Raw genomic sequence first — 22,446 nt, 5'->3', positions numbered from 1 at the left:
TGAAGGAAATAAAATGATATGTACAGTGATATATGTGACAATAGAAAATATCTCAAAGATAATACCGTTTCAGTAGCTGACCATTGACCAGCCCACCTGGACAATCTTCTCCATTCATTTCTTTCAACAGGAAAGCATTTTGACCATGATATGCAGCAATTCTGAATGATCCCTTCCACAGATTCTCGAACTTGCCATCCTTGCCTTTATCTTCATTTCTAGCATCCCATTTCAGCACTATGTCTTCAATCTGAAACTTGTCCGCCTTTGCCTTCCAATCATAGATTTTCTTGATTCTCTCTTGCAGCATGGAGGTATTCTGAAAAAATTCCTCTATTATCTACTGTAAATGGATCATTTGGTTTATTCTTTGTTGTAAATGATATTCCTCACTACCATCTTCCAGTAGAAGTTTAACAACCAGGATTGCGAGAGATGTCAGGAACACCGTGTCAACACCATATATAATCTCAAAAGGAGACATGCCTATTGATTTCTTCTGACTTACTCTATCCACCCATAGTGCATTAACTAATTTCTTATGCCGACTCTTTTTGTTTGTTTCCAGTAGCTTTTTGATGATGTTAACCAATGATTTGTTTGAAGATTCCACTAATCCGTTACCTTGTGGATAGTATGCAGTAGAGTGCCCCAAGGTAATTTGATATTTGTTACAAAAATCAATCATCTTTTTAGATTTGAAAGCTCTTGCATGATCTGTAATCAACTTGTTACGACAGCCAAAACGTGACAAAATATTATTTTCAAGAAACTGAATTATTACCAAGTCGGTGGACTGTCGAGTGGGAATCGCCTCAATCCATTTTGTGAAATAATCTATCGCTGTGAGGATCCACTTGTACCGAGCTGAAGATGTAGGATGAATCTCGCTAATGAAATCTAAACCCCATTGCTAAAACGAGCACTTAATTCAACCGACTTGAGAGGTAAAGGTTGCAACTTTCTCCTTCCTTGAAAAATCTGGCATTCGTGACAACTTGTAACAGTTTTATACACATTAGCAGAGAGGGAAGGCCAATAATATCCCACTCTCAAATTCTTATTGGCTTTTGTCTTCCAAAATAGGTGACCTCCACAATCTCCCTTGTGAAAATCATCCATGACATGTTTTGCTTCCTCCTCAACCAAACAATTTAGCAAGACACCGCTGGGATCTTTCCAATAGAGTGCATTATTCATAATACAAAATTTGGCAGCCTTCAATTTTAGAGTCATACTTTTATTTCTAGCCATCCCCGGTGGCAGTGAAAGATGCTGGAGCACATATAAAATACTTGAATACCAAGGAGAAAGAAGAAAAATTTTAGATACCTGAACAAGAGAACTTTCTTCATCTTCTTTGGACATAGCAGCAATCAAATTTATGTCCAAGGCATGCAAATTATACTCCGCCATTAGTTTTTCCAACCCCTGGCCCTTGATGATCTTTTTTGGCTTTATCTCCACATCATATTCTAACAAAGCTGTGATCCATTTGCCTCATCTCCCTTCCAGATTTGTTTGTACTAAGACATCTTTAACGACCGCGTTAGGGACATAAGCAAGAATATGAGAATGCTGAATATATACTTGAAAATCTTTCAAAGCTTTTACCGAGGCAAGAGCTTGCTTTTTAATAATGTTATACTTTAAGGCTGCATCTCTTATTGTCCTGCTAAAAAAGGCAATTGGCTTCTCAAGCTGGTCTCTTTTCTTCATTAAGACCGCTGCCATAGTATGATCCGAAGCAAATGAAAACAAAATGAAATCTTGGGAATAATCTGGTTTGATTAAAATCAGAGTTGAAGAAATGACCAACTTTGCAAAATTGAAAGACTTGATAGCTTCTTCATTCCACTTTACTACACTATCTTTCTTTAACATGTTTGTGATTTCCCTCAAATGTTCAGCTAGATTTGGCACAAAACGATGTAAGAAGTTCATCTTACCGTTGAATGCTTGCATATATTTTTTAATTCGTGGAAAATCAATCTTCTGAATGGCTTCCAATCAAGCAAGATCAATGCAAATGCCCTCCTTGGATATGATGTGACCAAGAAGCTTCCCTTCATCCATGGCAAACAAGCTCTTTTTTGGATTAAGAGATATGCCATACTTTCTACACCGCTGATTTTTTTTTTCAAATGATAAAGATGCTCTTCATCTGAATTGGAAAAGACTGTCAAATCATCAAGATAAACTACTAAAAATACATCTTTCTCATTTGCAAAGGCGATATCCATAGCCCGCTGAAAAGTTGCATCAACATTCTTTAATCCGAATGGAATCTTGGCATAATGGAAAGTCGCCCCATGGAGTGGTGAATGTTGTTTTGCCCCTATCATCCTCATGGATCAGAATTTGATTATAGCCAGAATACCCATCAAGCAGTGACATACGAGATGCTCTAACTACTCTTTGAAGTATGTGGTCCATTTTTGGCAATGTATAGTTATCTTTCAAAGACACCTTATTCATATTTCTGAAATCAATACATAATCTAATCTCACCTGTTTTCTTTCGCATGGGCACCAAACGGAAATCCAATCTGAAAATCTAATTGGAATGATTATACCAGCCTTGTACAATTGATTCACCTCTTTTTCTATTGATGGCAACAATTTTGGATTTATCCTCCTTAACTTTTGTCGAAATGGCTTCTGGTTTGGCTTGATTGGAATGATGTGCTGAATTATACTCTTATCATACGCCTTCAAATCTGAATGGTCCCATGCAAATACATCAGTAAATGAAGACAATAAACTAATGTATTTTTCCATTACCTGTGGAGGCAACGCTTTTGACAACTTCACCATCTTTGGATTTTCTGTTGTTAGAATATTCACATCTTCAACTCCCTTCTCGATTGGCACCAAGCTTGGTTTCCGGGCTACATCATCTTGATCAAATAACTCCTCTAAAGCCATTAGACCTTTAGGAATGACATTGTCCTTCAGCTACACAACTTCCATCTAATTTACCTCTATGTTTGTTTCACCATCATCTTGCTTTCCATCGATAGAAGTGTCTTTGTACTTGCCTTCATTTTGCAGAAATTCTTCAATCTCTTTGTCATCTTGAAACACCGCCAATATCTTTGATCATTAGGGACAACTGGGCAATGTTTCATATGAATTTCAAACTTATTGTTTGAATTCTTCATGATTTTCAAATTACTTGCAGTTGTTGCAAGGGAATCTACAATAACATTTTGTACACGAGGGACACATGTCAAAGTATAATTTGGAAACAACCTCAAAATATCTATTACCACATTATGGTAAGCCCACATTCGAGGATGTTTAGCTTGGTATTCACTCTCGACTTACTTGATTACTAATTCGGAGTCGCCATAAACTAAAATTCTTTTTGCATTCAACCTCTTGAGGATTTTCAAACTAGCAATTAAAGCATCGTATTCAGCTTCATGGAACAATCAAAAGCCAATTTATAGGAACAAACTCTTACATTAATCGGAACTTTGTTTGGTAGAAATGCAAGGCTGCGCATTCAAATACCCATTCTAGCACCATCCTTACCTACTGCTCCATCAAAATCCATACTCCACAAACTGGCTTCGTCTTCCAAGTGCTGAAATTCTGCTTGCTCTTCTACCTTTGCTGCTATCCATCAATTTTCTGCTATTGACAGAAGGTTGATTGTTCAGCGGTACTATCAAGCCTTTATCTTTCTTGATGAAGTAAAACTCTGAAATTTTTAGTGATCTCTAGAATATCTTCTACTTCAACTAATTGACCATTTACATCATTAAAACTATTAGAATAGAGAACAAAAGATTCTAAATCAGTATGTACATAATTTATTGGATGATTTAAAGGTTTCTCCTTACTCGTGATCATGTACTTCATCTTTTTCTCCCGATATAATTTCCTCAATTGACCAAACACGGGAATAGTGGCATAGGAGAATTTAGCTGCAATGTCCCTTTGAGTTTTGCTCCCCAAGATCTGGATAGATGCATACCAAATCTAGGAGGAATATCAGCCACAACCACATCCATAAGAACATTCTTTGCAGGAATCTGATCTAAAGTGACAACCAAATATTTAATGAGACTAATACATCTGACCCTACTAGAATCAAAGGAATAAAGATCATGGTACTTGCAAGTGATATCTAAACCCAACTTTTCCATAATTGCCTTTGGCATCAGATTATGAGATGCTCCTGAATCAAACATGGTGTTGTGCAAGACATAATCATGCAATCTAAGGCTGATGTAAAAAAGAGATACATCACTATCCTCAGATTTACCTTATAATGCCGGAACAAAGATAAGCTCAGGCTGGTCATCCTCCACATTAACCATATTAGATAACGGATCTAAATTCAAAATCTTTGACACATGACCTTTATAGCTGCTATTCTTCATTAATTCAGTCAAAGGTATTGACACTTTTAACTTAGCAATCTCATTTTCTAAGCTAAAGGCTGTAGTTTTTTCTACCTCTTTAAGTGGGGCATATTTCTTTTTAATCTTCTCCTTTGATGCATTTGGCTGATTTGACTTTTCATTTGCTGATTTTGTTTTGCTGGTGGTAGGATCTGCTACCTCCTTTCCCTTTTCCTGTACATTTGGAGAATCGTTCTTTGGTGGTGTTGCTTCCTTCCTCTTTTGAATTGGATTGATGGGTACCTCTCTACTCCTGAGTGAATATTTCCATTGCTGGGCTGTCAAGGCATTCATGTATCCCCTCTGATATTCATTAGATTATTATTCTAGAACTATTTCATTTGCTAAGATAAAATCTTCATCCTTTTGTACAGCTGGGCTTTCTGAATACTCTTCATCCTCCATGATATAAATTGTCAAACCATCAGGTGTAAAGAAATGATTCTCCTCTCCTATTATATTCTCATAATCATCTGATTCCAAACCATGTACAAAATTCTGTTGTAATGGTGTTTTAACTTGCTACTGTGTTGCTTGGTCTTGTGCTCTTTGTTCTTGTTGTTTGATACTGAACTGTGGTTGTTGCTGACCATGGAAGTTTGGATTTCTGATCTGTGTCTCGAGCTTATCTGCAGTCGTGAGTCTATCAAACATCTTCTCGATCTTGTGAAGCAAATCATCTAAAGAAGAAGCTTCATCCTTTATAGTCACCTTCTTCTCGGTCTTTGTTCTAGCTCTCTTGGCTAGTAGACTTACCTCTACGCTCACTGCAATTTTCTGCATATCCTCCAATGTGGTCGGATCTCTTTCTCTCAATTGATATGCCATGTCAGGATCAAAGCCATTAGGAAATTTAATCAAAGACAACCCCATTAGTGGCTTTATATCAACAGGAATTGCATTATAAACGATATTGAATCTAACACAGTAATCTTGGACACTTTCACCAACATTCCTCTTTATGTTTTCATATTTGGAAAGAATTTGAAGAGGATTTTTCTTTACCTCCCAGTGATCCAAGAATTGTCTCTGAAGAATAGCCAATGTATTGATAGTCCCAGCTGGTAATGCTCTGAACCACTTCCACACTTCACCTCTAAAAATTTGCACAATTAATCTCATGGTCACATTTTCTTCATCTATCTCATGAATGTCAAAGAAATCGGTCATATTATCCACATGCTGTTGTGCTGTGATTCTTTGGGTACCATCAAAAAATGGAATTTTGCTTTGGTAATCAGCAGGCATAGCATCCAAGTTTTTTGGAAAAACAAGAGGTGCATATCGGGCAGCCATTGCTCTAGGTGGATTTGAAACTGGCCTTGGGGATGTAGGAGGAGTCAGAACAACAATAGTAGACGATGTAATTGGTGTATGAGGTGTAGAAGGAGGGGAGGAAATATGAGATGTTTGAGGTGTTGAAGGGGTTGATGGGGGAGAAGAGATAGGGGGTCTCTGATCAGATATGGTGGGAATGAAAGGAGTTTCTGTAGGAATTTCTGAACTAGATACAACAACAAATGAACCAAGAGATGCAGATGTAGATTCTAACAACTCAAGAATGTTTGTAGTCACAATGGAAGTTTGAATATTGAAAATGTAATCATCAATTGATCTATTAGCCTTTTCAGTTTCAAGATCTTTGACAAACTCGAGATTTAGGATAGTAGAAACAACAACACTTTTAGATTTAGTTTCAAACAATGATAGATCAAAATGTTCATCAAACTCAAGATCTTCATGGTATTCAAAAACAATTGGACATGAATGAGATTTGAACACGGGAATCATAGAACTTTCTTGTCGGAGAATTCTTGGGATGATATTTGGGTTTTCATACACGGGAGGAGGATCAAGATCAAGATTGGCCCTGGTGTATCGTCTGGAAGCCAGTGTGTTGAATTATTCCCAAAAATCAAATGGACATTATCAATTTGTTCAGCCTATCAAATTCTAAACTCATCATCCAAAGTCTAGAATTGCTTTAAGATACTGGGGTAATAGTTTTAGCTCAGATGTTCAGTTTATAAACTAAACCAAAGATTTACTGAAGCAACATTCATCTACTTATGCACGTGTAAAGAAAAAGCAGTTCGAAGGCTACCTGGCTAACTTCAGCCTCTGTTTGTAGTCTACAAAGCAAACAACAATAACAAACTTATCTTCCCCACTAGAGTCGCCAATATGTTATTGCCTAATTCTACCTTAGGCTGAGAAAGGCAGGCCTAGGGTAACATCAAACCATGGTTAACCTGGTAGCTAGCCCTACCAGGTCGGTAGAGGGCTCTCTCCTTGTCAATCTCAGGAAAATATGGTCAATAAAGCTTGAGATGACTGATATAACAACTAATTCTAGGCTAGGTTTATGCTCAGAGGATTTTGATTGAATTTTATGGTTGATTGCTCGATCAAAAGTGAAAGGCAGTTTTGGGTCCGGGGAATGGACTCAGTCTTGTAGAGGTTGTTGTGGGGCGAGGTAGGCAAATGATTTAGTACTTTGAATTAAGTGAAATGAAGAGTCTTAAGACTAGTGAGGAGTTGGATAGGGCATGAAAGTATCAAGAATCCTCTTCAAACAGTTGAAAACATCTACAACCAAATAAACCCTAAGGTAGAGCACTCCACATCAATGATTTCCACCTTTGTACTTGACTCATTTAGTTAAGCTGAAAAGAGAGAGAGATGATGGCACACATAAACACATGTAAAATTGAATCAAAAAAGGAAAAATAATACTAAATTAGCTTGCCACAAGAATCCCACAAAATTCTGCAAACCTTGGTCTGTTTCCTTGCCAAACTACAGAGATGAATGTACAATAATGCTCAAAGCATTCACAGGAGTCCAACCTTTACAAATGACTGAAAAAGTACTAGAGATAGGCAAGAAACCACCCATGCTAGCCTTTATGGGTCGAATTCATGAGTTTAGGAGCTATTTCAACAAGATCTAAACTAAGAACTGAAAAATAGCTAGTGGAATAGCTTGCCTCTAAAACCTAGGAAACTGATTCATTCAGTTCAAAACCACCTATACATGATGTATCTACCTCCTTGAGACACTTTTCATCATTTTTACATCAAAGTACATCAATTTACAACAATTTATATCATGGGTTTTACCATAAGAGTGAAAAAGTCAAACTAGAAGAAAACTAGGCGAAAAACAGAGTTTTTGAGTAAAATTGGCACTTTTTCATCCTATGCGTAGCGCCACATCTTCTGTGCATAGTGATTTTTCCCAGCTGCATTTGGAGGCCTTCCCCTTCACCAAATTTTCTCCAAGTGGTCTTGTTGGAAAGTTATGTCTATCTACGTTCTAGGACAAGTAGAATTTTTGGATTTTGTATCCATTTTCCACTCCAAAAATCAGTTCTCCCAACACTGCTTCATATGTGGCCAAAAGGTGGTAGAGAGGGCATTGTTTAGGTGTTTTTGACCCTTTTGGAAGCCCAAAACTTGTCAAAAATTCCTATTAATTTATTGGTATGCATAATTTTTCATGAGGAATCCAAAAATATAAAGTTTTCTCTAGAGGAGGTCCCTATAAAAAGTGAGTGCCGGGTGGCACCACGCACCTGCTGGGAAAACCTATTTTTTCCTTAAAAATTTCAAAATTGCTGAAAAGTTTGCCAAATTTCTTAAAATTTTCCATGAGTGATCTTCATTAGGTATTATGTTGAGCCAACGAATCTTTATCCAAGATCTTGAGCTTATCTTGCTCTTTCTTGCTCCTCAAAGTTTTCCTCAACTTGGTTTTTAGGCTCCTTATCCTTGCTTTGCAAATTTTGTTTCATGCCAAATAGCGATAAGCCATGTGCCACAACATATTTTTCTCCCTGTTGGATTTCTCAAGTAGCTTCTCCAAGTGCATATTTTCCCTCTCTAGCCAATTCCCGGTCAAAATCAATCTCTTTCTCAAGTAGTGTCAATTTGACTTTCCTCTTCTTTGCTACTTGCTTTTTTTCTCTTATGGTTTGCAGATCCATGATTGTCTGCTTATTCTCCAACTACTTGTTCCGTTTCTCAAGGTAATTTATTCTTATCCTCCAACTACTTGTTCCATTGTTGAAGGTAATTTATGATCCACTTAGCTCTTTCAAGTTTAAGAGATAATTCATGGATGTCAGCTTCTTATTCTTTGATGATCTCCTTGATTTTTGAGCTTTGGGAGCCCAAATCAGTATGCTCATCCTGAATCAAAATGAATATCTCTCTTGACCTTGAGAAGGCCCTTCATCATGCAATGGTTGTTTCCCTTTATTCTGTACCTGCTTTGCTGATGAAGAAGGCAAAGCCCCTTTCACCCCGGGTGAAGATAGTACTCGTTTTGCAACTGCAAATAGTCTCCTTGTGCCTTTTTGATAAGTGATAAATACTAGCACACTTGTAGTTTGAGTCTCATGAACTTCGTGTTGATTTGAAGGCTCTCCTGCCTCTCGAAATACTGATGGGGTCACTTGAGGGATTTTGAAAACCTCATGTGGAATGAAAGCATCCCATGAAACATTCAACAAGCTCAGCTGATGCAAAACAACAATCTTGATCAATGCAAAGTGATAAATTCTTTTGTATTGTTGATGAGGAGGTTTTCTTTGCACCAATGTGGTCATTTTCTCAATATTTCTGCATACGAAATAGGGGAGGTTCAACATCCTCACTCTAGTGAAATGTATCAATAATCTAACATGATAAGTGTACAAGCAAGAAAATCTCCCTTCACGGCTGAAGTATTTGATAATGAGCTTCATGAGTGGAGCATAAGTGTCCTGTAGGTATCTAAAAGGAAAGACCCTAATAATTTGCTTCTGATAACTAGCCTTGATATAAGGCTCATAATGCTCTTTGTCCACAAGTTGTCCTTTGTTCCATTGTTCACCCACATTAGGAATACCTGTTGCTTCAACTATAGTCTCAGGTGTCAAAGTGAAGGTAACACTTGCTAAATTGACCTGGCCATTATGAAGATGGAGAACAAATAGTCTAGCAAGCTCATGGTGGTATTTCACCATTTCCACCATCTCAGAAAACTAGTACCAAGACTGATGTTTGAAACATGCTAATGCAAGAGGGCAAGCCAATAATTCTGTGAGTGTAGTGGGATCCTCCTGGATGTGTTTTCCTCCTTTATGTGATTTTTTTGGTGCATGAATCTCTTGGGAAGAATCACTCATAGTTTCCTTATCCATTTCATAAGCTGAATCTGTTTCCATATTTGCCACTGTATGGTGTAAACTGATGGGTATGAAGAGTTTTTATATCAAAAATAGGTGATTGTTATTTGATGAATGAGACTGATGAGTGGGACTGATGAATGAAGGATTTTGATGTTGGCTATAGGGTTATTAGGGAGTGATAGGGTTTAGGAATGCAGATTAGGGTTTTGGGAATAATGAGAATTAGGTGTGAAGGTTTTAGGGTTTTGGGGATAGGGGTGTAGGATGAGTGTGAATGAGAGAGGCAAAGGGAAATGAAATGAGTGAAATTTCAATGGAGAGGAATGTGAAAATGATGCAGGGGAGTAAAACAACAATAATGACAAAATTACTAAACTATTACCAGGAAAAGTGTCTATTTAGAACTGCTCTATCCCACTAAGGTGTGACAGTTGCCTTAGAAACAAACAGAGAAAACTACTTTTGTATTTCCTATATGAATTAAAGATAGAGGGGGATAGAAAGAACCGACCTGTGTCTTGCGCTAATCCTTTGATACAATCCCTCTCTTCTTTGACAGCTTCCAGCTACCTGCTCCCTTACTTGCCTAGCTTCACCAAGTTCCTGTAAGATCACAGAAGAAGAAAACTACACAAAGACATGGATCTATATTCATAAAAATCTTAGGATCAGATTTAAGCTAAACATACAAATGTAACAAGCATCAATGATACACAAGCATGTAGGAGAAACTCAAATAGTTTTATTGATATAACAAGAAGATCCAGGAGGAGTTACAACCGATGATTCTTGATCCAGCATCAACCTCCCAGGAAAGAAGCCCCTTCTTCACCTCCAACAAAGCATAAATCACCCAATACTCTGATCTCTATCTCAAAACCAACAGCAATTCCTTGCAATGCACAAAATTCCAACCTCTGGATCTTTGGGATGAGGGATCCATATATAGATGTATGAAAGGAGGATGAGTCAGCTTATGATTTGACTAGTGTCTTCTCTCTATCAGTTCTTGCTTCCACTTGGAGACTAAGAGCCTCTTACTCATCCTTGGTCGAATTCAGTGAGGCAAGTGTCATTGGAGAAGATTTTGGAAGCTTCCATGGTCTTTCCACCTCGCGGAATGGCACTGCCATTTGTCATTTCCCACTCAACGCACCCTGATAGTGCATTTAGCTGCGTTGCAATGCACCTAGCTAGTGTATTTAGGTGCTATGCAACGCAGCTAGCCAGTGGAGCAGCTGAAATGATCCTGATTCGACTGATTCTGAGTAGTTTCTAGTGGAGAACTTCTGGGAGAAGCTGTAATTTGTTGACCTTGTTCCTTTAGGGGTCAAAACAACACTTTTAGGGACTTAGGATCCCTTGTTTTATGGATATTCCATGCTTGGTGCTACAAGGCACAAAAATGTCTGTAACAATTGCCCCCTAAAGTATGAGGCCGTTAATCGGGTGAAATGCTTTATTATGAGGATCCGAAGTTCTTTCAATGCTGGAAGGAGACCTGTAATAAGATACAATACAATACATTGTCTTCATACTGTTTTTCATGATCTAGCTAAGGCGGGCATTCCCATGCTCAGCTTTATAAATTCATTTTAATGTACATAGGACAGACAATCGTCTAAGTGTAGACTGATGATTCTGATAGAGCCATCATCCTTTTGGTAGGATGATTATCTGTGCTGTAATGTTGTACATTTAATGTCTTTATTTTCCTAAATATATATCGCAGCCCGGATGGATGAAACTAGATCCGGGGTCTTCAATCTCGTCCGATCTTCACTCGAAGTACAAGTCGATCCATGCGAGAAATGTTTAGAAGTCAAACATGGAAAGACATCGCTTGATTACCAGTCAATGATGTAAACTGTTAACAAGCGTGATAGGAATCACCGATAATGATAATGACCCTCAAAGTACTACAGTACAATTCACGTGGTGTGAATAAAGGACTTGGCATCGAACACCACGTAAAATCTTTCGGTCGAAGGCCATTGATGTAAACCTGTCACCGGAAGTGAGAAACTTGCCATTAAGGCATGCAAGCTTCAAAGTACTGAACGGGGTGTTCCTAGACCAACTTCTTGGATAATGAGTTGATTTCGACAAGAAGCGATCCGTCAAAGGAGGGCCTTAATGAATCCCACATCAATGACATGGAACGGAGCAAATGATTTTGATGGAGGTGAAAACAATCTGATGATATACGGTTCAGGATGGCAGTCATGAAAGAATGAATTATGATGTATGGTAGTGGATGGGACACAGGTGACTTCTCTGGATGACTTCTCTTGAACATGTCGGCGACACTTATGTGATGGATTGGTAGCATTTACCCCAAATGTGGATGGTATGGCGTGACCATGGTGATGTGACCGGTGAATGAAACAACCCAACCCGACTCAGACACGGAGTGGAAGTGTCATGTTCAAGAGCGACTTGCTACCAATAAAGATTCTTTGAGTTTTCTTCCCAAATTTTCCCCAGTCATTGCTGACCAGTACCTCTTTATTTTTGTCAAGCTTGAGGAGGATAACATATGCTTGTTCTATAATTTTCCCTTTGGGCAAACCCATCGCTATGTTTTAACGAGCCTAGCGATAGTGAAACTCATTCTCGTCTAAAGACAAGTTTGTCGCTATTAATCTTTTTAACGAGTTTAACGACAAAGATAACTCGGTCCTTTTCATTTTTAGAGAGTCTGAAAAGGTACGTAAAGGTAACTCCAAAATTCATTTTTCGTCATCTAATCCCTTAATTCCGAAAAAGTATAAAACAATACAGAAGGGATGAATTTTCGATAGTTTTAATGAGCCGAAGAAAACAAGCGCTCGATCCTTTTGTGCAATAATCCCTCAGGTCCAAAAAGATTAAAATCTAGAGGAGGGATAGCACTTCCTGTCCCTTTAACGAGCTGGAAGGCCAAGGACTCGGCAATATTTTCATATTTTACGAGTCAGTTGAAAAGAGCTTAATGGAGACTCGTCTTTTGAGGAACGAGTGATAAAATGGGTAGCAGCTGATTCCAGGTAAGGTTTGGAATTTTCCAATCACGGCAGTGTCACAAGGATGGCTAGTGAAATCACTCTTCACAGCTGTTCCTCAAAATGGGTAAACAATCAAATGGAGGTGAATGATCGGCCAATGGAAAAGTGGAGGTGACGGTGCAAACACGACCAAGGCTTTAATGGCTGAAGTACTACATTCACGGTGGTTATTTACCAGGGAATAGTTCATTTTTTTAATGAGCTTAAACGCGGGTGGAAACATTTGCTCGGTCCGGGTTTATTTTTTAACGATCTTGAACCTCGCGGTAAACACTGCTCGATTAATCCATTCATATGATAAGAATGTCTCATATAAAGACGACAATTTTCAGAGTTTTGCCCCACATCCTTTATTTATGCAAGTTAGGAAACGACTAATCCAAAAAATAGATAAATAATCGCTCTTTGCTTGCACTCCAAAAGGTTTTCATGCCCCCAGGTATAAAACAGAGTTTCAAGGTTACCTCTACTTCTATCCGCCAAAACACTTGCTTTATCGAGAGAGGCCTACCTCTTACAGGTTACCCAAAGATTGCTCTATTCGCAGCGCAAACAAAACACTTCTTCGACGATGTCTATCGAAACAAACAAAGGTGAGAGATGACGCCCACCAACTCACATAACTTTGACAAGAGAATCTTGTTCTAGAATAACCCCTCTTCCAATCACGGATGGGGTACAGACTAGTAATATTCTCCCGCGGAAACCTACCCTATACCCGAAGTTTTCCTGCTGAAGCAGACCAGGATGCATGCCCCCTGGGTTTCAGTCATATCCCTCCAAATTACTCGCGCTCACTGGGAGGACGGACTGGTGATTGAGACATTTCTTGCGTGAAAAGACCATTTAGGGATGGTATATTACTATTTGTTATGCATGATCTGGGAAATGAAAGCTGGTCCACGAGCTTGACCACTCTTCCTTCGTGCGGAAAACACATTACTCTAAAGAGTGAGGAGACAATCGCTCCCATGCAATAAATATAGTCTCGTCCAAGGAGTAGATTGTAATCTAGGGGTCCTTGAACTACCATTACGTTCATGCAAACGATTTTCCCTCTCAATGTTATGGGCACATCGGGAAGGATCCCTAAAGGTCGACTGGTTCCTTTATCAAAGCCTGTCAGATTTCTCATCTCAGGCAAAAGCGATGGCGAACCAAGTGCTTTCCAAGCAGTCGAGGAAAGGATACTCACAGAAGCCCCCTCATCTATGATGGTACCAGCCATAACCATTCTATATATTTGAACGATAATTCGAAATGGTATGCTTGCTGGTAAACGGGGTCTGCCTAGTTGATTCCAGTCGAAGGAGACAACTAGGTTGCTTGGAGGCGGGACCGAATAGACGGCCGGGTACGACTCTGACGAACTTCCTTCATACGGTAAAGGAACGGGTATATTGCCCCCATGTTTGTTGGAGTCTGTGCTTATGAAGAGAATTTGGACAGTGTCATCCTTGTTCTCTTCAGTGATTGTATCATCTGAATATGAAACCTCTGAAGGCAAGACCAGGTCAACTGCCACCTCGACCTTTTGAATTTCATCTGGTATGGATCCAGATGGTTTATCTTCAATGGTAGGCACTTCAACCGACCACTTGAGCGGGCCAGCCGGATTTCCAACTAGTGACGGACTCAGCAAGAGTTTTTTATATCCAGGAGGAAGTCGTAACGGTGAAACTGGACGATCATCCAAAACTATTTTAGCTTTGTCTAAGAAGGGACAACGATGGACGGCATGTTTTCCTTCGCACAGTTTACAGGGAAATCTAGCTTTCCCTTTTTGTCCTGGGGCTTCACTTTCGCTAGTTGATGGTGTGCTTTCAACATGATCATCAGAGGTTGATGACACCGGGTTGTGCAAACGAGGAGACCAGTCCCTTAGTATCCGGGGGATGCAGGGACAATCTCTGTGAAAGTGGTCTCCTTTGCAAATGACACATGGCGATTTAGGCCTGGTCAGTGCAGTGTGTGGATTTTCGTTAGACGACACTCGTTTTCCCCCATTCGCCTTTGGCTCCTTCTTCTTCTTGTCTTTCTTCTTCTTTTCCTTCTTCTCCTTAGGAACTTGGCTTTTAGCTTTACCAGCTCCATCAAGTGAAGAGGAAGGAAGAGAGGAAGAATTAGATGAAGTAGAAGGTTGGTGGGCAACTCTGGACTCGTCTAATTGCTGATTCAATTGTTCAGGAATAGTGGTGTTCTGAACGACAGAGGTTGAGAAGAGCCATATTGGCAAGCCAATTGTCAGTCCTGGAAGCGACAATGTGGCCATATGGGGTGCACCAACATCTCTCCAAGAGGAGAAGGGACTAGGATTTCCTCCAAGGGGAATTCCTTGGTTGGTAGACTCCATTTTCTCAACCCAAGATCAACGTAGGAAAGGGGTAATGAATATTCCGTTTAAAATAAATTTTTAGACGCTTTGACACAACTTGTTTTTTCAGTTTTAAAGAGTCGAGAAAAAACAAAAGATGACTCTAGTCTCCTTCGATTTTTAATGAGCCTGAAGTGACAAGTGCTCAGATGGACCTTTTCCGTTAAAGAGTCTGAAAAGGAACGAAAGGGAGTGCTCTGGAGATCTAGGTAGGGGGAGTACCAAACCAATCGCAAAACTGTAGAATACTTTTTACAGTACGGCAGTCAATCTTCCCGAATGCTGTGTTCAGTGCATTGCGATCGATAGGGCGGCAAACACGGCTTCCTATGGATAAACGATTTAAGCCTATAGGGCTCTCCCAATATATACTCGACGGTACTTGGGAGCGCAAGTCCGTACTGGCACTTATCGTCTCAAAGTGGAGGAATCACCCAACCATCAGTGAGGACAACAGTTACCAGGCTTTACGACGTCGGAATACGTCTCTAGCCTAGACCTCTAAATGTTGTGCGTTAAGTTCCAAAGCGTTGTTAGATTCATTGAATTTATTTTAAGTTGATCTTTCTTATGAAGTTTTCCTTTTGGGTTCACCACGAGATGTAGATGTAATTCCTAAAATGAAATCTAAAGATGATAAGCAAACTTTTATCTCTTTTCAGCAATGAAAATCCTAGCTACAAGGGGATAAGAAAGACACAATCGTTTCACAAAGAGAAAAGAGCACACTGTAAATGCACTTTCCTAAATCAAGCCAAATAGACTGTCAATATGCAAATGCACATGTGCATGTATTTGTTTTCGACTTTCTTAATATTGATGCTAAAAAGAAAGTTGATGCACAAATCTGAATTTGCTTTCAAGCGTCAAACACAAACAAGCTTCTTTTCGAAATCAAAAGATAAAGACGATTACGACGCTTTACGATTTTGAAATAAACACTCGTTTTTGACACTAGAAAAACATAAATTCAGACCAAAGGCAAAAGTAAAAGTATAGTCGACCATCAACAGCAATCAAACTTTCTCCTATGATCGAAATCGACACTTGCGACAGATCTAAATCAAAGGACAACAATACGACTATTCTACTTTTGCAATGGAAAACTATAAACGACTCAAAAAACATACAAAAACATCTACAGTCTTTTTGTACAAAGGAGGCGGAAATACAGCAAGGAAAAGGGGTTTTTAAACATACACATACACTGATCACAGGCTGCAAAAATCAGAGACAAAACTGGAAAGAATGAAGCACAAGAACCTCAACTGCACAGGGCTAGTCTGATCAGCGCACCTATAACATAGAGAAACTGGATTGCAATGCAGGTTGCCCTCTCAGGAACTACGCTGAAATGCAGGAACTCTTCACAGTACCTGCGCTGGGGCAGAAATGAGAATTCTATCCGGGTTCTGGGTCACGGTTTACAGTTTAGTCTTTGGTTTTTGGCCGAGTAAAAGCAATCAGTAATGCACAATCGGGGGTAGATCTAAGGAGGGTCTAAGAGATATCACAAAGGGCAATCAGATCATTTGTGAATCAGTTGTTTAAATCATAAACAGATCCAGTGAATGGATTGAAGTAGCAGATGTCTACTTTGCATTTGTTATGGCAAATTCAGTTCGAATGCTACTTATAAGTTTATGAAACAAACAACAAAAAGATACACAAAAAAACTAATTAGACAATCGTCCCCAGCGGAGTCACCATTTTGTTACCGGGAAAAGTGTCTATTTAGAACTGCTCTATCCCACTAAAGTGTGACAGCTGCCTTAGAAATAAACAGAGAAAACTACTTTTGTATTTCCTTTATGAATTAAAGATAGAGGGGGATAGAAAGAACCGACCTGTGTCTTGCGCTAATCCTTTGATACAATCCCTCTCTTCTTTGACAGCTTCCAGCTACCTGCTCCCTTACTTGACCAGCTTCACCAAGTTCCTGTAATATCACAGAAGAAGAAAACTACACAAAGACATGGATCTATATTCATAAAAAGCTTAGGATCAGATTTAAGCTAAACATACAAATGTAACAAGCATCAATGATACACAAGCATGTAGGAGAAACTAAAATAGTTTTATTGATATAACAAGAAGATCCAGGAGGAGTTACAACCGATGATTCCTGATCCAGCATCAACCTCCCAGTAAAGAAGCCCCTTCTTCACCTCCAACAAAGCATAAATCACCCAATACTCTGATCTCTATCTCAAAACCAACAGCAATTCCTTGCAATGCACAAAATTCAAGCCTCTGGATCTCTGGGATGAGGGATCCATATATAGATGTATGCAAGGAGGATGAGTCAGCTTATGATTTGACTAGTGTCTTCTCTCTGTCAGTTCTTGCTTCCACTTGGAGACTAAGAGCCTCTTACTCATCCTTGGTCGAATTCAGTGAGGCAAGTGTCATTGGAGAAGATTTGGAAGCTTCCATGGTCTTTCCACCTCGCGGAATGGCACTCCCATTTGTCATTTCCCGCTCAACGCACCCAGATAGTGCATTTAGGTGCGTTGCAACGCACCTAACTAGTGTATTTAGGTGCTATGCAACGCAACTAGCCAGTGGAGCAGCTGAAATGATCCTGATTTGACTGATTCTGAGCAGTTTCTGGTGGAGAACTTCTGGGAGAAGCTGTAATTTGTTGACCTTGTTCCTTTAGGGGTCGGAACAACACTTTTAGGGACTTAGGATCCCTTGGTTTATTGACATTCCATGCCTGGTGCTGCAAGGCACAAAAATGTCTATAACATAAACCCTAGACAGTTTTTTCAATATAACTGTGCAGCAATTAGGGTTTGATTTTTTTCCTATCAAAAGCCCATCGATGAGGACTAAATCTCTTGCAATGGCAATTAGGATGCTTTATTTACTTGTGGAATGATATTGGCAAGATTTTGGAGCTTGAGCAAGTTGATTGGACGAAATTTGGGCTTGGCAGACTGGTGCGTTGTGCCAACACCCAGGTGCGCCACGCCTAGCAGGTGCGACGTGCCTATTCAACTTTCTTTGTATTTTCTGCGCTCTATGTGCCGTGTTGGGCAGGTGCACCATTCCAATACCCAGGTGTGTCGTGCCTAGGGAAAATTCTAAGTTTTGCTGCGATTTTCCTTTCTTCGCCTCAAATCACAATTTTGTCTTGTTCTTTCTCTCTTTGAGCAAAAATGAAGTCTTTAACACAAGAAACACTTTATATACCTTTTGACTTTAATTTTTTCATTCAGAAAACCCACTTTCTAAAGTTTTCTTTTCACTTTGTTCTTCAAAACTCTGTTTTGCAATTTGGCTCTCTTTTTGACATTTGATGGACCAATGCTTGGATTTTCTTGTCTCTTTTGCAGGAGATGGAGTGCAGGAGTTTGGCAAGGTGACCCAGGGCTGCATTTCCAAACTTATTACATATAGGAAAATTAAAATTACATGAAATTTTTATACATAGAACATAAAACTTTGTTTTTCCTCAAAACAGGGTTTTGAGGAAAAATCAATTACTGAGACTGTCATTATTGAATTTTTTGATGCTGAGACCTTATTAGACCTCCTCATGTGCCTACTAACCATTATTGATCTTTTACAGGACCATGATGACAAACCCCAAACCTAATGAGACCTAAAACTCTAAAAATGACTTTTGCAAATGTAATGACAAAAGATGATTGTAAATGACCCGAATTTGTGAAAATAGGCCAGTAGGTAAATATCATGAGGGAAAATTGCTAATATGCCACTACCATAAGATGATCCATGATCCTAATGGAATGGAGCTAATCGGATGAGACACCTAAAATGCAATGCAAAAAGATAATTTTGATCACTAATGGAGGGATGAAGATACTGACACTAACAAGGAGTTATTTAATATGAGAAAAAGTTATATCGGGGAGCTAATACATTAGGTTAATACGTTAATATGAAATGAATGTGCGGAATGTAAAATATAGTCAGCATAATGTAAAATATGATGTTTGGCTTGAATTTCTTCACTGTGGTGGCCCGATATCAACATTTAACACTTATGCTTAGGATAAAAGCATTTTTGTGGGTTTTTGAGTATTTTGAATGAGAGGGGAATTAGTTAAGGGGTTTTTACCTTTCCTAGGTAAAAGGTGTTTTAAACTTAGGAAAAGGGGATTTTGTAGGGTAAAATGAGTGATGTAAAGGGAAAAGGGTGTTTTCATGAATGAGAAGGGTTTCAATAAAGTGGAACCCAATACTTGATGTCCATGAGTTATTAAGCCAGAGGCTAACACGTACCAAAATCGAGCCCGAGAAAAGCCACAAATCTCGTGTGCTCTCAGGCTGATAAAGGTTGGAGAGGGAGTGATTGCGATATGGATTCATGTCGTCAAATCTAGGGGTGAGGGATCTAACGACTGTCACGTAGTGAAGTTGCACAAAGGGAAATCAGGGTGAATATTTGTGGTGTTTTCTTTAATGGCACCAAGGTTTGATGGGTTAATAGGTTTATATCGGGGAAATATGAAGCGGGGAGTTAATTTAAACAATGTGAGGGATGAAATTATAGTTTATAATTAAATAATGGTTTGGATATTATATATGAAGGAGTTATTTAATACGAGAAAAAGGTATATCGGGCAGCTAGTACATTAGGTTAGTACGTTAATATGAAATGAATGTGCGGAATGTAAAATATAGTAAACATAATGTAAAATATGATGTTTGGCTTGAATTTATTCACTGTGGTGGCCCAATATCAACATTTAACACTTATACTTAGGATAAAAGCATTTTTGTGGGTTTTTGAGTATTTTGAATGAGAGGGGAATTAGTTAAGGGTGTTTTACCTTTCCTAGGTAAAATGTGTTTTAAACTTAGGAAAAGGGGATTTTGTAGGGTAAAATGAGTGATGTAAAGGGAAAAGGGTGTTTTCATGAATGAGAAGGGTTTCAATAAAGTGGAACCCAATACTTGATGTCCATGAGTCATTAAGCCGAGGGTCTGGTCCCACCAAAAGTCATAGAAATGCTCTGAGCCTTTATGACTGAAGGATTTTAGTACTGGAGCACATTGTGGGGAGAGAAATTAGTAATATGCCAAATGATGTTTATCCATGATTGTAAAAATTTCTTGTACCTACCCATATGCTATTTTAATATTTTATTTCTTATTTACATGGGTGCATTTGAGCTTTTGAACCCTTATTCATTTTTCTTTGGAACAAGAAACTAACCAATTCAAACCTTATTTCATCCAGGAGCTCAGGTTAAACTATTGAGCTCCCTATCATTCTCTATTTTAACTATTGTTATGCCAAGATTAAACTATTTGCATAGACCTTTATTCTCTATCTATCAACATTAAATTTAAAGCATGAAAATTCAAGATTAAGTTGTTTGACTTATCATGGATTATGGTATTTTAAACAAGCTGCACATAATCATTATTTGCAGAAAAAGTATAATAGTAGTGGCATTTGAAATTGCACACTTTCATGATCTATTTTTATCTCTTTTTGTGGGGTTCATATTTTTCATTTTTTTTTTTATCTTTGTTTCTTTTTGTCCTTTGATTTTTCTTTTAGGACATACCCTCTTTACATTTTTTAATTTGGGAATACATTTGTAGAAAGCAAAGGTATCTACAATATTACAATACTAACCATAGTCAATTCAAAATTATGAATCCTATTATTATAGGACCCTAACAAGTTCTACAAATTGATGAAAATAGAACAGAAATAAATGAAAGTAAAAATGAAAATGATACTTCAAATTTCATTTCAAAAATTGTTGATCATGACATTTTTCAATTGTCTAACTATTTTATTCCCAAAGGCCTCATTCCTTTAAAAAAAATTTTGATAAAAATGATGTCCTCAAAAATCCTCAGTCCATTTCTTCACAAGATGACATAGAAGAAATTAATATTAAAACAAATGATGATATTAGAAACATCAAAATATGTGCATCTCTAGATCCTGAGATCAAAGCTCAATATCTTAAGTTACATCAAAATTATAGGATGTTTTTGCATGGACCTATGTTGATCTAAAAACCTATGATACTTCATTAATACAACATAAGATTCCTTTAAAGCCACAAGTAGTTCCTTATCAATAGAAACTTAGGAGGATAAATCCAACTCTTCTACCAACTATATAAAAGGAAATTAAGAAAATGTTAGATGCCCAGATCATTCTCCCTCTTAGATATTCTAATTGGGGTTCCAATTTAGTTCTTGTTGGAAAGAAGAATGGAGAAATTAGACTCTGTGTGGACTTTAGAAATTTGAACAAAGCATCATTAAAAGATAACTATCCTTTGCCCAAAATGGATCAGTTACTTCAAATGGTTTTAGGGGCACAAAGGATTTCTATGCTTGATGGTTTTTTAGGCTATAATCAAGTAAATGTTGATCCAATAGACAGAGAGAAGATAACCTTTACTACACCCTAGGGTACATTCATGTATGTTAGAATGTCATTTGGTTTAACCAATGCTGGAGAAACATTTCAGAGAGTTATGGATGTAACTTTGTGGGTCAAGTAAATAAATTTGTGGTCATTTATCTTGATGACATAACTGTTTTTTCTAAATCTGATCAGAAACATCTAAAGCACTTGATGAAGGTTTTTGATAGGTGTAGAAAATTTGGAATATCATTGAATCTTAAAAAGTCTCTATTTGCTATCAAAGAAGGAAAGCTATTGGGCCATATAATTTCATAAAAAGGAGTAATGATTGATCCTAAGCGTGTGTCTGCCATTGAAACATTGACTGACCTTAGAAAAAATAAAGAGATTCAAGCTTTTCTAGGCAAGATTAATGTTTTAAGGAGATTCGTCGCAAATTATGTTGAGATTGTAAAAGATATAAATGACATGCTTTGAAAGGATCATGAAGTTAAATGGACTGCCTTTTCCAGGAATGCCTTTGATCAAATCAAGAAATCTATCTCTGAATCTCCCACCTTGGCCAACCCTCATTACACTAAACCATTCAGTATCTTTTCTTTTTCCTTAGAAAAAACCCTTACTACTATTCTACTACAAAAGAATGAAGATTCCCATGACCAACCCATAGCTTTTTCAGTAAAGTTATGAGAGATGTCGAGCTTAATTATGACATAATTGAGAAGCAAGCATATGCCCTTATTCAAGCCCTGAAATCATTCAGGATGTATGTCCTACATTCTCCTATTACTGCTTATGTTCCTAACAACACTGTAAAAACTGTTTAAACTCAACCAAACACTGATGGAAAGAGAGGTAGATGGATCACTCAAATACTAGAGTTTGATCTAACTATCAAAACTACCAAGCTAGTAAAAGGCCAAGGATTAGCTAAGCTTTTCGTTGAATCCAACTGTGAAGTGCTCGGAATCAATTCTATTTTAGAGGTACAAGGGAAGAATCCATAAGAACCTTCTCAAACTTTAGATAAGAAGAATACACAAGAACATTTTATCCTTGTAG

This window comes from Pinus tabuliformis, chromosome Q (assembly GCF_031772625.1).
Source record: "Pinus tabuliformis cultivar Carrire ecotype Pingquan chromosome Q, CPIR1, whole genome shotgun sequence".
NCBI lineage: Eukaryota > Viridiplantae > Streptophyta > Pinopsida > Pinales > Pinaceae > Pinus > Pinus tabuliformis.
Note: the sequence above shows the minus strand (reverse complement) of the source record.